Genomic DNA, 13,886 nt, shown 5'->3' with positions numbered 1-13,886 from the left:
ATAACAAGATGGTCTACACCACCTGGGTCTGAATTCTTGCTCTGCCACTTACCAGGTGTTGCCTAACCTCTCTGTGCCTTAATTTCCCCACTTGTAAAAAGATGGCACCAGGGCTGACATGGATGAATCCGAAAACAATAAGCCAAGTGGAAGGAGCCGATCGCAAAGGCCACACAACGTATGACCCACTTACATGAAATGTCCAGAACAGGCACATCTATAGAGACAGAGGGTAGATTAGTGATTGCCTGGGGCTGGGAGGAGTGGGGGGTGGGGTAATGAAAATGTTCTAAAACTGACCCTGGTGATAGTTGCACAACTGTGAATATACCAACAGCCATCGAACTGTACACTTTATATCTGTGAATTCTATGGTATGTGAATTAAGCCGTGGAGGTTTTTCAAGGTAGTGTGTGGCAAGTGCTTTGAGCCGTGCCCGGCACTTCGGGCTTTCCCAGGCCCTTGGAGCTTCTGAATAATCCCATCGTTCACCTCCCTTCCATTACCCCTTACTGCGTGTCCCTCTCTCTCCTGCCAGGATACTGACTGCATAGACAGCTCCTCTCCAGAAGAAGAGCTGGACTTGTTGGCTAATCGGAAAGGACTCCTGCTGGTCAATCTTATGCGTCCACTTGATTGGGTCTCGGGGTGCCCAGACCTTTGGTCAAACATGATTCTGGGTGTTTCTGTGAGGGTGGTTTTTGTTGAGATTAGCATTTGACTCCGTGGACTGAGTGAAGCAGGTGCCCTCCCCAAGGTGGGTGAGCCTCATCCAGTCAGCTGAAGGCCTGAATAGAACAAAAGGCTGACTCCTGAGTGAAGACTCCTCCTGCCTGGCTGCTGAGCTGGGACAACAAGCTTTTCCTGCCTTTGGACTCGAATGGAAAACACCGGACCTTCTTGGGTCTGAAGCCACCAGCTTCTACACGGGAACCACACCATCGGCTCTCCCAGGTCTCTGACTTGCTGACTGCAGATCCTGGCCCTTGTCAGCCTCCCTCATCACATGAGTCTCTTCCTTTTTCTCTACACTTCCTCTTGGTTCCCCTTCTCTGGAGAACCCTGACTAATACAGAACCTAAAAGAAAGATGAGTCAATGATGAGTTTCAGGCTGAATGACTAGGAAAACAATCAGAACGTAGGACAGAAATACGGGAATCAAATCAAGGAAGTGACTGGTTTGGGGGGTCTTTTTCCTTCACAAATACGTACTTAACATCTGCCCTGTGCCAGATAAAGTGCCAGTTGTGGGAGATTAAAAGATCTACCAGTTGCCTAAACTAGAGGCCAAATCCATCCTTGCCTCTGTCTTCAGCCTCGCCCTCAACATGGAATAATTCTTAAGATCTACAATTTCATCCCCTTGAATTTCTCTCAACTCCATTTCCTTGGCAGGTAGAAAGGGCTCTCAGTGAAATCACCATCCCCCACCCTTTAAGAGCCACAACATTTAGTAATGATTTCACTTAAGGTTCAGGAGGACCATGGAAATATTTGAGGTATTTGAAGAGTTACTATATGTGAAATTAAGAAATAGAAAGTTCTTGGTATTCATCAAAGTAAAGGGACATAAAGCATATTTTGCAATTCCAAGCTACTTAAGGTGATAAGGATGTTACTAACAGTGTTAAGTGTTTGCTGGGGGGATGAGATATTGTCCAAAGGAAAATTATCTGCAAATTTTCAATTTAATGCCATCAATTAAAGCCCAGCCTAAAGTATAGGAAAGATGGGAGGGGGAGAGAGGAGAAAAAGACACCTGTCCTGGGTGGCAGCTAAGGCTGAGAGCCGGTCGTCCTGAGAGTCACTTCATACCTCTTACTTTATTCCCATCTGAGGGAAGGGGACCTTAAGAAAGCCACACGAAGGGGCTTCCCTGGTGGTGCAGTAGTTAAGAATCCACCTGCTAACGCAGGGGACACATGTTCAAGCCCTGGTCCGGGAAGATCCCACATGCTGCAGAGCAACTAAGCCCGTGCGCCACAACTACTGAGCCCACGTGCCACAACTACTAAAGCCCGCGCACCTAGAGCCCGAGCTCCGCCACAGAAGAAGCCACCGCAATGAGAAGCCCGCGCACCGCTACGAAGAGTAGCCCCCGCACGCTGCAGCTAGAGAAAGGCCACGTACAGCAACGAAGACCCAATGCAGCCAAAAATAAAGTAAATTTATTTTTTAAAAAAGAAAGAAAGCCACACGAAGAAGGGACAGTGTGGACCACTGTCAGGCTGAGCTGGGGAGGAGGTTTGGGCAGGCTGCTCCGGAGATCGTTGGCGATACCAGCGCTCAGAGACTTAGGAATCACATCTACATCTGCGATGGGTTCACACGGGTCAGGTGAAGAGAGTCAGACCCTGGAGCGAGAGCATTCCAAGTTGCAATTGACCAAAATGCCCCAAAGGCTGAGAGTTACTACAGTTGCAGAGAAAGTGAGCAACATGCTCCCCACTCTTTACAGTGTGGGGATGCAATGGGGGAGGGTCCAATGTCAGCAGAGGCGGTGAAACGCACGAATTGGCAAAGATACCCTTGAAATAGTTTCTTAAATTCCTGCAATATACAGCATGGTTCTGCCTCCATACACCCAGCTTCTTTTTTCCAAGGCTGGAACCCATCACTGTATTTCTCTGGTTGAGCACTGTAAGGGGTTGTTTCTTGGGACCGTGTTGAAGGGAAATGGCAAGCTTTAAATATGTTACCCCCAGCAGGTGGCAATGGGATAGGGTGAGGGGACAGTGGATTTCCACCTTCTGTCTTACACTCACCGAGAAGGAGGCATGTGCTCCAGACCCAAGGGTAGATGGGCGGGTCCCCTGCAAAAGTCACATAAATGAAAAGTGCTCCGACTGTATTGCAGACCTTAACAGTTTCCATCCACTTCCATATATTCTAACTTCGTTTCTAAGTATGAGGTTGGCCAAAAAAGTTCATTTGGGGTTTTCCGTAAGACGTCAACAGAAAAACCCGAACAAATTCTTGGGCCAACCCAATACTTTCTTTTGAACCACCTTAGAGGTACAAATGGCCAAATTTTAAACCTTGTGGGGTTCGGTTTAGGGATGGGGCTTCTCTGTTCGACTCATAGGAAAACTGTAAATGGTAGAGGTTTGGATCCCCATGAAGAGATTAAGATACCACCAAAAAAGTGACCAATATTCAAAACCAGGCACCTTTTCCAGGTCAGATGTTTCCACCAGATCCGCTCATCATTACATTAGTATGTTACAACACTTTTAGCATCTTTTCTGAAAATCCCTGCAATCTTGGCAGTCCCGGGCTCCTCTCTGCTGTGTTTCTTTTCAGAGTCTATTTTACTCCTCATCTAACAGAGATGCAAATCACCAGTGACCCTCCTTTGGGTGTCAAAACACACAGGGTCCTCTTGGCTTTTGAGGCGCAACACAGAGCAATGCTTTCTCTCCTTGTGGGAAAGACATCCCAAGTGAAATGTACGGAGTGTGTGTTGCACTGGGGCATCCTGGCCAGGCTGCCATTCTGCTCTTGCCGGTTGGAATGCCTTGATGACTATGTCCTCAAACAGATGATCACAGGACGTCTCTACGGGGCCGACCACAGAGCAGCCCATGGGTTCAGTAATGACTGCTTGCATCTTGGTGCAGGCTTTTCTTCTCCCCAACCCTTCAGATTTCACAGGCTGTAAAATGAATTCAACAAATATTTATTCAGTGAGTGACTCTAGTGCCAGGCATTGGGGAAATAATGGGGCATGAGACAGATAAAAGCCCTGCCCACATTCGAGTGGCCCAGGATTGCCAACTTTTCATTTTTCTGTTAGCATTTAAAGAAAGAAACCATGGGCTTCCCTGGTGGTGCAGTGGTTAGGGATCTGTCCTGCCAATGCAGGGGACATGGGTTCGAGCCCTGGTCTGGGAAGATCCCACATGCCGTGGAGCAACAAAGCCCATGCGTCACAACTACTGAGCCCGTGTGCCACAACTACTGAATCCCGTGCTCCACAACAAAAGAAGCCACCGCAGTGAGAAGTCCGTGCACCACAACAAAGAGTAGCCCCCGCTAACTGCAACCAGAGAAAGCCCGTGTGCAGCAACGAAGACCCAACGCAGCCAAAACTAAATAAATAAATTTATAAAAAGAAAGAAACCACCATCCCATGAATATCATTACTATCAATTTCTCCTTAGAAGAAAATGGTTACTTTAACATGCAACAGAGTGGAAGGATGTGCTTTTAACGGACAAACTTTTAACATGACTATATTAGAACCATATCATATGTAAGTTTAAGTTGTTGATGAAAAAATTTAATCAGTCGTCTAAGAAAGAAATGGAAAATTTTATTTGAACCAAATTGAGGACTGTAAGCCGGGAACAGCCTCTCAAAAAGCTGAGAACTGTTCCCTTGGTTAGAGGTCAAAGCACAATTATATAAGTTTTTGAGACAGAGAGCTGTAACTTAAATGGCGTATTATTGACAGTTTCACAATTTAGCAGTCGCAGAATAGTGGGTCTTGGGTCATCATGACCCCTTACAAGATTAAGAAGGAATGTTATCTCCTAAGGAATTGTCTTGTTGATGCTGGGAGAATGCTGCTCTGTATGGCTGAACAGATATTTCTACCAATGGGGAGGTTTGGTTGATGCCTAATGCAGATAAACAACGCACCGTAGAGGGGAGAGAGGAGGCCAAAAGGGCAGAGAAAAAGGTTTTATGTTTAAATTTTTCTTGTCTTGCCATAAAATGTGAATTTTAATTCACAGCTACATAAACATGCTTTGGGGTGTGGGAGAGAGTTCTTTAAATAGCATGGCCAACCTCGTTCATCACTTTACTTCAAGCTGGGTGGCTAAAGGTACATATTATTCCTACAATTTGGCCCATGAACTCAAACCAACTCCTTCATCAGGGGCTCAGCTGCTGAAACTTTGGTTTCAATGCTGGAGAAAACTCTGACTGTGATGGCCAGTGGGAGACAGAATATCAGTTTCCACAATAGCAACTTCCTAAAAGATTTTCAAATGTATTTTTTTCTCTCAACATTATATTAAAAACGTTTTTCAAATATACAGAGAAACCGAAAGAATTGTACAGAGAACATCGATATACCCACCTCTTAAAGTCTACCATGAATGTTTAACTTGACTGCTTTCTCTCTTATCTCTCTGTTCATTCATCCCTCTCTCCACCCATCAATCAGTCCATCTTATTTTCTGATACATTTCAAAGGCAATTGCTGAGGCCGTACACTTCAGCATGCATATCACTCATTAGAATCCAATGTGTGTTTGTAATTTTTTTGAGGGAAAATTTAGATACGGTGAAATGCCTGAGTTTGGAGTGCACCACTCAATGAGTTTTGACAAATGTGTGATCCGAACCCCTAAGCCGCTCTATCATGGGTAATTTGCACTAAATTAGATGTTGTTTTGCTATGTGCTGACTTTGAAATGTCCCTACCCTGCGAGACGAGACTCCCCCTGGGAACTGAGCTTTATGAAAAATGCCTTTCACGTGTCTTATTTTGCTCTGTTGCCCCAGACCCCGGAAAACATCACCAGATGCCCATTTGGAAAGAACTGACTACAGGCAGTTTGTGCGGTGGTTAAAAATATCAGTACAGGAAGCGTGGGTTTGAATCCCAGCTCTGCCACTTTCTGGCGCTCTGACCTCACGCAAAGTATGTATCCTGCGTCTAGGCCTCAGTTTCCCCAGCTACACAATGGGTAAAGATAGGCCTCCCTCATAAGGTTGCTCTGTGTGGTGAGGGCTGAATGGGTTACATCATGTAAAGTGCCTGAGTAGAACATTGCCTGCTGAGTGGGGAACACTCAGGAGAGGCTGACCTTATCACCAGCTCTCACAGCAGGAGGCAGGGATGAGAGGCACATTAACTTTGTGCCTACTGAAGCCGGTGATTTTATGTTCCACTCAGTTCTGAGTCTCTTTGGCCCTGCTGGCCCTCCAGCCAGAAATGTAATGACTGTCAAAATTCTCACCATGACGTCACCAGGCAATGTCTGTGGGAAGTCTGTGTCCATAAAATGACTCAAACCAGAGGAACTGAGCACGTGGGAGATAGGGTTCTTACTCTCTAATTGTGTTGGATTTATAACGTAAATCCCACGGCCTTGAATTTAATATCGCACCATTTTATTGGCACCAAATTGCATTACAGACCCATTAGCTCTCTCCTAGCCCTTCGTCTCTGCCAGACGGAAGCTTCCCTTTGACGGATGTCGGTTTCATTATTCATGACTCTTTTATAAACAGTGGCTTTGAAAATGGAGATCAGGAAAGAACATTTTCTAGTGAAACGCTCTTTATCAGTATGGGACTACTATGCCAGACTCCTGAAATAGATTCAGTTTCTTTACTCAGTCAGTCATTTAACAATTAGCACTGAGCATGCGCTGGACAGATGTAGCACCTGCTCACAAAAAAACCCCTCAGGATATATTTAGAAATACAAACATGTAATTAGTAATCACATGAATAATGCCTCACAATTAGGATGGAGCCCATAGAGCAGATAATGTTATTTGCCTGCTATGCCAAAGGCTGATGACTGCCTCCTAACATTTATTCTCTTTCTTCTCCATAGTAATAAAACACTTATTATTAGCAGGATGCTTGCTATCTAGGATAACGACTACCTTTCCCAGCCTCCTTTGCTGTTATATGTGGCCATGTACAATGCTGGAACCAATTTCAATGTGTGGAGAGTTTTTTTCCCATACCTCCAAGCAATTTTCAGGCACCAGCTGGGTGTCCTACAATTCAACTCAATTCTGACATTATCTGCCTGGAGATAGTGCCATATCCCACAGGTTAAGGACTCAGTTTCGTCACCACGCCCCGCATTCAGATGCCAATTGCAAGTCCAGGTTGTCACCTGTGCTTCTGACTAACCAGCTATAGATCAGAGGTTCCAACAACCCCCATCCCCACCTTGGGTTCAATTAATTTGCTAGAGCGACTCACAACTCAGAGAAACATTTTACTCACTAGAATCAGTTTACTATAAAAGGCTATAACTCAGGGACAGCCAGATGGAAGGGATGCACAGGGCAATGTGTGTGGGACAGAGCACGGAGCTTCCATGCCCTCTCCAAGAGCTCCATGCTCTCTGCATCTCCATGTGTTCATCAACTGGAAATTCTCCAAACCCCATCATTTTGGGTTTTTATGGAGACCTCATTACATACATAGACACAATTGATTAAATCATTGGCCATTGGTGGTCGAACTCAATCCCCAGCCCGTCTCCTCTCCCTGGAGGTCGGGGGGTGGGACTGAAAGTTCCAACCGTCTAATCATGAGGTTGGTTCTAGCAACAAGCTCCCACCCTCAGGTGCTTCCAAAAGTCACCTCCCTAACAAAACAAGACACCTTTGCTGCTCTCATCACTTAGGAAATTCCAAGGGTTTTAGGAGCTCTGTGCCAGGAACAGGGATGAAGACCAAATATATATTTTTTATTATAAGTCACAATATCACACATGCGACTAAGTCCTGGCCAATGTAATGTGCAGAAGCAGAATGTGCAATTTTATGTCATACTCTTAAAAGGAAGAGAACGCCTTTTCTTTGTCCTTTTACTCCTTCCCGTGGGCTGGAAGGCAGGGGCTGGTGTACCATCTTGCAGTATCAATGTCAGGGCACCACCTAGGCATAGTGGATCGAGTTGGAGGGAGCCTGGGCTCCTGACTCTGTGACTGTTTCATGAGAGAAAAACTGCTCTTTTGTTTCAGGTGCTGTAATGTCAGGTTTCTGTAACAACAGCAGGACTGCTATCCTAATGAACACATCTACCCATCACCTAGTCCCCTTCTTCCTTATTAAAAGAACCCCAAATTTATTCAAGTATCAACTCTTAACAAAGGTGACTGTACCTCTAGCTCAGAGGTAAATCCTCATATATAAACCAGTCAGGGCAATCCATTTCTCTTGCCAGTGACCGGTTTGGGCCTGGACAAGATGCAATTCTAGGCCATGAAAATTGCCAAAAGTTCTGCTGGGGAATTTCTGTGAACTATTTCCTTGTTCTAAAATAGAGATCCCAGGGAGATAACCACCTCTATAAAGTACCAGGCAGGGTGTTAGGTCCATCTTCTGATGGATGTATCTGAATGTGATGCTTGGAACTGTGGCAGTCATTCTGTAACCAGGAGGAGAGCTAGTCTGTAGATGGTAGAGCAGAAAGATGGAAGGAATCTGATGGCATGGTTGAGTCATTAAACTAAGCAAGCCTGGAGCCACTCACCTCCAGACTTTCAGTTTGTGAGGTTGTAACATGTCCTTGTCAATTAAATCAGCTGAACTGGGGGGTCTTCTATGAACCATAACCAAGAGCATTTTAACCAGACAGCCTGGTACACGAGGCTGTGACCAGCTCTCCAGTCTCATCTCTCAACATTTTTCTCCTAAGCCCCAAACTTCAGACTTACTGGAATCGAAACCATGCTTTCATTTCTCCAGGATTCCATACATGAAGGGACTTCTGCACAGTCGGCTTTCTCAATCCCTTTATCAGGCAATAATCAATTCATCCTCCAAAATCAGCTTAGCAGACACTTCCCCCAGGGAACCTTCTTACCAGACCCAGTTTCCCCAGATCCATTCAGCCTCATCTGCATATGCGGGCCTCGGCCTTGTTTCTTGCCCAGAGCAGCCCTAGCCACGACTCACTCCATTCTCACAGCTGGAAAGAGCCGGTTCCTGTCACAGCCACTGACCAAGGACTTCCTTTGCACGGTGCCGACTGAGAAGGAGAGACTGCCCGCAGGTGCTCAGACTAGGCTACGCCCACAGAGACCCTGGCTGCTCTAGCAGCCCCATGACACAGTGGGGAAGTGTGGTCAGTTAGTGCCCCGTGGGCATACTTTGACAGATGAGGGACAGGAGATGGGAAGGAGACATCCCTTCAATTGTCTGCCCTTTTCCTCCCTAACTATTTAGAGATAAAGAGGCTCTGTGCAGCCTATTGGGTGACTGGGGAACCAGCTGTGTTTGCAGCAATGCGTGGCCAGCTCTGTGTGCAACATATTGTATGTGTTCCCCTTCCTTCCCTGCTTCACTCCCCCTCTGCTCTCACTCTTGCTGCCTTGGGCTTGCACCCCCAATAACACATTCATACGCAAGCTGTACTCTTAGATTCTGTTTTCCAGGGAACCGGGCTAAAAATCCTCCCCAACCCTGAGTCTGGGTTGCAGGGAAGAGACACATTCATATGATCTCAGAGCCCAGTGGGGATTATTATCAGGTTCCACTGGAACTGAGGCAGCTGCTCATCAAACAGGAGGGGGCCTGGAATTTTCTCTGGGCACCGCAGCTGTAGTGCCCCAATATCAACTCTGACACTCACCATTCTCAGGTGAGCCGCTTACTCTCCTGGCTTCTTCCTACGCTCCCCTGACCTGCAATGGTTTCTGTTTCCTCAAGGCCTCTGCCTATTCCATCCTTCTGCTTATATATGGCTTCAGCTTAATTCTGAGCTCTGCTTCCTCACGGCTTCTGTGTCCCATTCAGACTTTCCAAGACAGAAGATAGGTTTGAGTCACTTGGTCACCGTCAAGTACTGGATGGCACTGTTGGCAAAGCTGGGTGTCAGGCCCCCTTGTTACAGGCCGCCCTGATCCAGTCACTTGATAGGAAGTGTTCAGGCACATCTGCATCAACTTGGCCTTGCCTTGGCATTCACCAAAGTGACTGATGGGCACATCTCTCTGAAGAGAGGATAGACCCGTGTGGGTGTTCTGAGTTGCATGACGTCAGCTGTGCGGTAGCCAAGCACAGTAGGACACACAGGAAAGTTTAAAAAAACGGCGACAGATCATTTATCACAGACACTTTCAGAACCACTGGGAAAACTGCAGGAAAGGGCTCTGAGCCCAACTTCCAGAAAAGATTCCTAAGCCACACAGCAGAACCGGGTCACCAAGGGAGCTGCTGCCTCTGGCCCCACTGCTGGCCCCACTGCTGGAAGGCTTGTTGGAAGAAGGCTGGAATGGCTGGCCAGTGAATGCCACAGTGTCCATTCACAAACACCAGACTTCGTAACAACATTGACATCCTGTTCACCCAGCTGTCACATGCTCCTCGAGCATTTGCACATTTTGTTTCCATTACCTGGAATGGCCTCCCTGAATTTCTGCCGGTCAAAATCTCCTCCCTTCCCTCCTCCCTTCCTTCCTTCCTGCCTTCCTTCCTTCCTGCCAAAATCTCCTCCCTTCCCTCCTCCCTTCCTTCCTCCCTTCCTTCCTTCGTCCCATAAAGCTCTATAAAGTAGCAGGCATGATGTTGGCTGATGGGGATACCAAGATGAATATGTCCCTGCCCCCAAGAATCTCATCACTTGGTTAGGGAGCTAGAGACAAACATAAATTAACCTGCCTTCCCAGAATGCGCTCTTTCTGTCCTATACGGGCACACCCCAGAGAGACCGCAGGTTCAGTTCCAGAACACTGCAATAAAGTGAATATCGCAATAAAGTGAGTCACACGAATATTTTTTTTTATCTCCCAGTGCATATAGACATTATGTTTACATGATACTGTAGTCTATTAAGTATGCAACGGCATTATGTCTAAAAAAACAATGTACATACCTTAATTTAAAAATATTTTATTGCTAAGAAATGCTAATCATCATCTGAGCCTTCAGTGAGTCAAAGAAGTAACATCAAAGATCACGGATCAGGGCTTCCCTGGTGGCGCAGTGGTTGAGAGTCTGCCTGCCGTTGCAGGGGACACGGGTTCGTGCCCCGGTCCGGGAAGATCCCACATGCCGCGGAGCGGCTGGGCCCGTGAGCCATGGCCGCTGAGCCTGTGCTCCGCAGTGGGACAGGCCACAACAGTGAGAGGCCCACGTACCGCGCCAAAAAAAAAAAAGATCACAGATCACCATAACAAATATAATAATAATAAAGGTTTAGGGACTTCCCTGGTGGCACAGTTGTTAAGAATCCGCCTGCCAACACAGGGGAACATGGGTTCAAGCCCTAGTCTGGGAAGATCTCAAATGATGCGGAGAAACTAAGCCCATGTGCCACAACTACTAAGCCTGTGCTCTAGAGCCCATGAGCCACAAATACTGAGCCCATGAGCCACAAATACTGAAGCCCGTGCATCTAGAGCCCGTGCTCCACAACAAGAGAAGCCACCACAATGAGAAGCCCGCGCACGGCAACGAAGAGTGGCCCCTGCTCACCACCACTAGCGAAAGCCCGCGCACAGCAATGAAGACCCAACACAGCCAGAAATAAATAAATAAACTTTAAAAAACGTGAAATATTGTGATAATTACCAAAATGTGACAGAGACACGAAGTGAGCAAATGCTGTTGGAAAAAATGGTGCCGACAGACTTGCTCACAGGGTGACCGCAAACCTTGTTTGTTATAAATGCAACATCCATGAAGCACAGTAAAGCGAAGTGCTATAAAACGAGATGTGCCTGTAAAACCCTTTACAATGTGAAAGGGAGTGAAGCAGAGGGGTTCAGAGTCCAGCCCTGGAGTCAGCCTTGCCAGCTGTGTGACTCTGAGTAAGTTTCTTGCTCTCTCTCTGCCTCACTTTGCCCGTATGTAGAATGGCATTGATAGCAGCACCTCCCTCACTGGCCTGGTTCTGAGCATTTCAGGAGCCACCACAGGGGAAGAGCTGCGTCCAGGAGGTGCACGGTATTTATCAAAGGGCTCCCGGGACTCACGCCTCAAGCATCTTTGCACAGACATTTCCACAAGCATTTTCACTGCGTAACTAATTGGTCATGAGGCAATTTTGCTGTAAAAGATAAAATAACTGGATGACAGTTTGGTTTGATAGTTTGCTTTCAATTGGTTGACAGTTTGGTTTTATTTCTCCACTGACACAGAACTCTCATTTTAATATTCCATCAATCTCAGCCCTCATGATGGTTTGTACAGTGATGAGTAGACGTGGCGGTCTTAAAATAGAGGATGATAACAACTACATACGTGAACTTGATAGAAAATATGGTGATAAAAGTTACTGGAAGTGTGAAGTAAGACAGTATGCCAGAGCACATACTGTACCAGAAAATGATAACATACCAGTTTGCAGATCCTTCAGTGATTTGAAGGCACAGAGTTGAACCTACACCTTTCATAGAACTTTGGAACGTCTATCAGTAGACATGTGACAACCTGCCAAAAACAAACAGTTTTCCCAACTCGATACAAAGCTCAGGTGCAAATATGCATCCCGGTATTTGGAAGCTGATGCCCCTCTTAAGGATGGAAGAAATTTTAGAGAAAAAGTGCAAAGCTGAATGGGGAGATGAGTCAAAAGCAAAATCTCTCTAAAGTACTATAAACAAAAGACTTGAAAGACAATTGCTTAGGTACAACTTACAAAACAAAATCAATTATCTGTGCAGTATTGCCATAAATTGACACACATTTTAAATGTACTCAATATTTTTGCATTTTGCAATAAAGTCTTTTTAATTTTGTTATTCATTTCTCATGTTTCATTATGTCCTTTTTAATGCCCCTCTTTTGGTTTTCGTTATTTTATCTTTTACAGCAACATTGCCTTAAGGCCAATTAGTTATGTGATGAAAATGTTTGCAGTGGAAATATCAGACATGCTATCAAACACACTGTCCCTTCCCATCCTTCAAAGCCTGATCAGATGTTCCCTCCCAGGAGCCTTCCCTGGGCCTCGCATGGGAAATGTCACCACCTCGTTCCCTTTTCCCCTCATCAATGTTGCCATTCTTCCTCCACAGGACACACCTCCGGGATATCAGAAATGTTGGGAGGGGTGTGTATATATATTTGCTGAGCTGTTAAAAAAACCCAGGAGTGGCCTTTGTCAACTATTAAACATTAAAGGAGATTTTTAATGAAATAATGATCAAAAGTCAATGAAACAGTGGCAGTTTTCTCACTCCATCCACGCTGTGTGGCGTTTTAGTCCATAAGTGTAGAGCCCCCTCTTTTCCGTCACATCCCCCTCTGCCTGGCACATGGCATGTTGGGTAATAAATTAATGAATAAATGAATTTGTACTTGCTCTGAAACATACAGTAGATTTTTCCAAGAGCTAAGTTCTGAGGTCTGTACCTTGAACCCTCTGGAGGAAATGAGCTACAGAAACTGATTACAGGCAGAAAAGATAGTAACGGTAATACAGTACATCATTTACTGAGGGTGGCTCCCCAAAAATATTTGCCCACATCCTAACCCCTGAAACCTGTGAATATGAACTTAATTTGGGGAAAAAAAGGGCTTCAACATATGAATTTTGAGGGGACACATTTCAGTCCACACACCACCCTAGGCCAGGCTAATCAGTGCATTATCTTACTTGGTCCCTTTTAGAGTAGGACCCAACGTTATCCCTAGGCATGACATTTGCTACAACTCTCAGGCAACCGAAGCTCTCTTTTCCTCTTCATTGAGGAAAACATAAGGCTAGAGCAGCCAGGGGCCTATGGAGAGAGGCTCGCAGAGAGTGCAGCCCATGGAGAAGAGAGCAGAGCTAAGAAGTGGATTGAGCGTACCTAGATCCAGCCATGCTGAAGCAGGAGCCCCATGGACGTCTCAGTTAATACGACAATAAAATGCTTTCTAAGCTGTGTTTCTGTCACCTGCAACCCAAAGAATCCTGACTAATAGACCATGATCTCACAGCTAATAGTAGTGGGAATGGGGATCTGAAAGCATTTCTGCTCAGCTCTGAGAGGCTTTCCTGGGAGTCATCTTGGTGCTTAAGCCAGGAGCATCCCCTGAGTCCTGATTCCCAGATGGCATGTGGGTTCTGACATTTTTAATCTTTTTACCCTTGCTCTCCGGGAGCAAGGAAGGTGCAAGAAGTGTAAATAAGTACAGTTAATTGTTTAAATAAATTCGGATAATTAAATAAATGCCGATCATTTCAG

This window comes from Orcinus orca, chromosome 16 (genome assembly GCF_937001465.1).
Source record: "Orcinus orca chromosome 16, mOrcOrc1.1, whole genome shotgun sequence".
NCBI lineage: Eukaryota > Metazoa > Chordata > Mammalia > Artiodactyla > Delphinidae > Orcinus > Orcinus orca.
Note: the sequence above shows the minus strand (reverse complement) of the source record.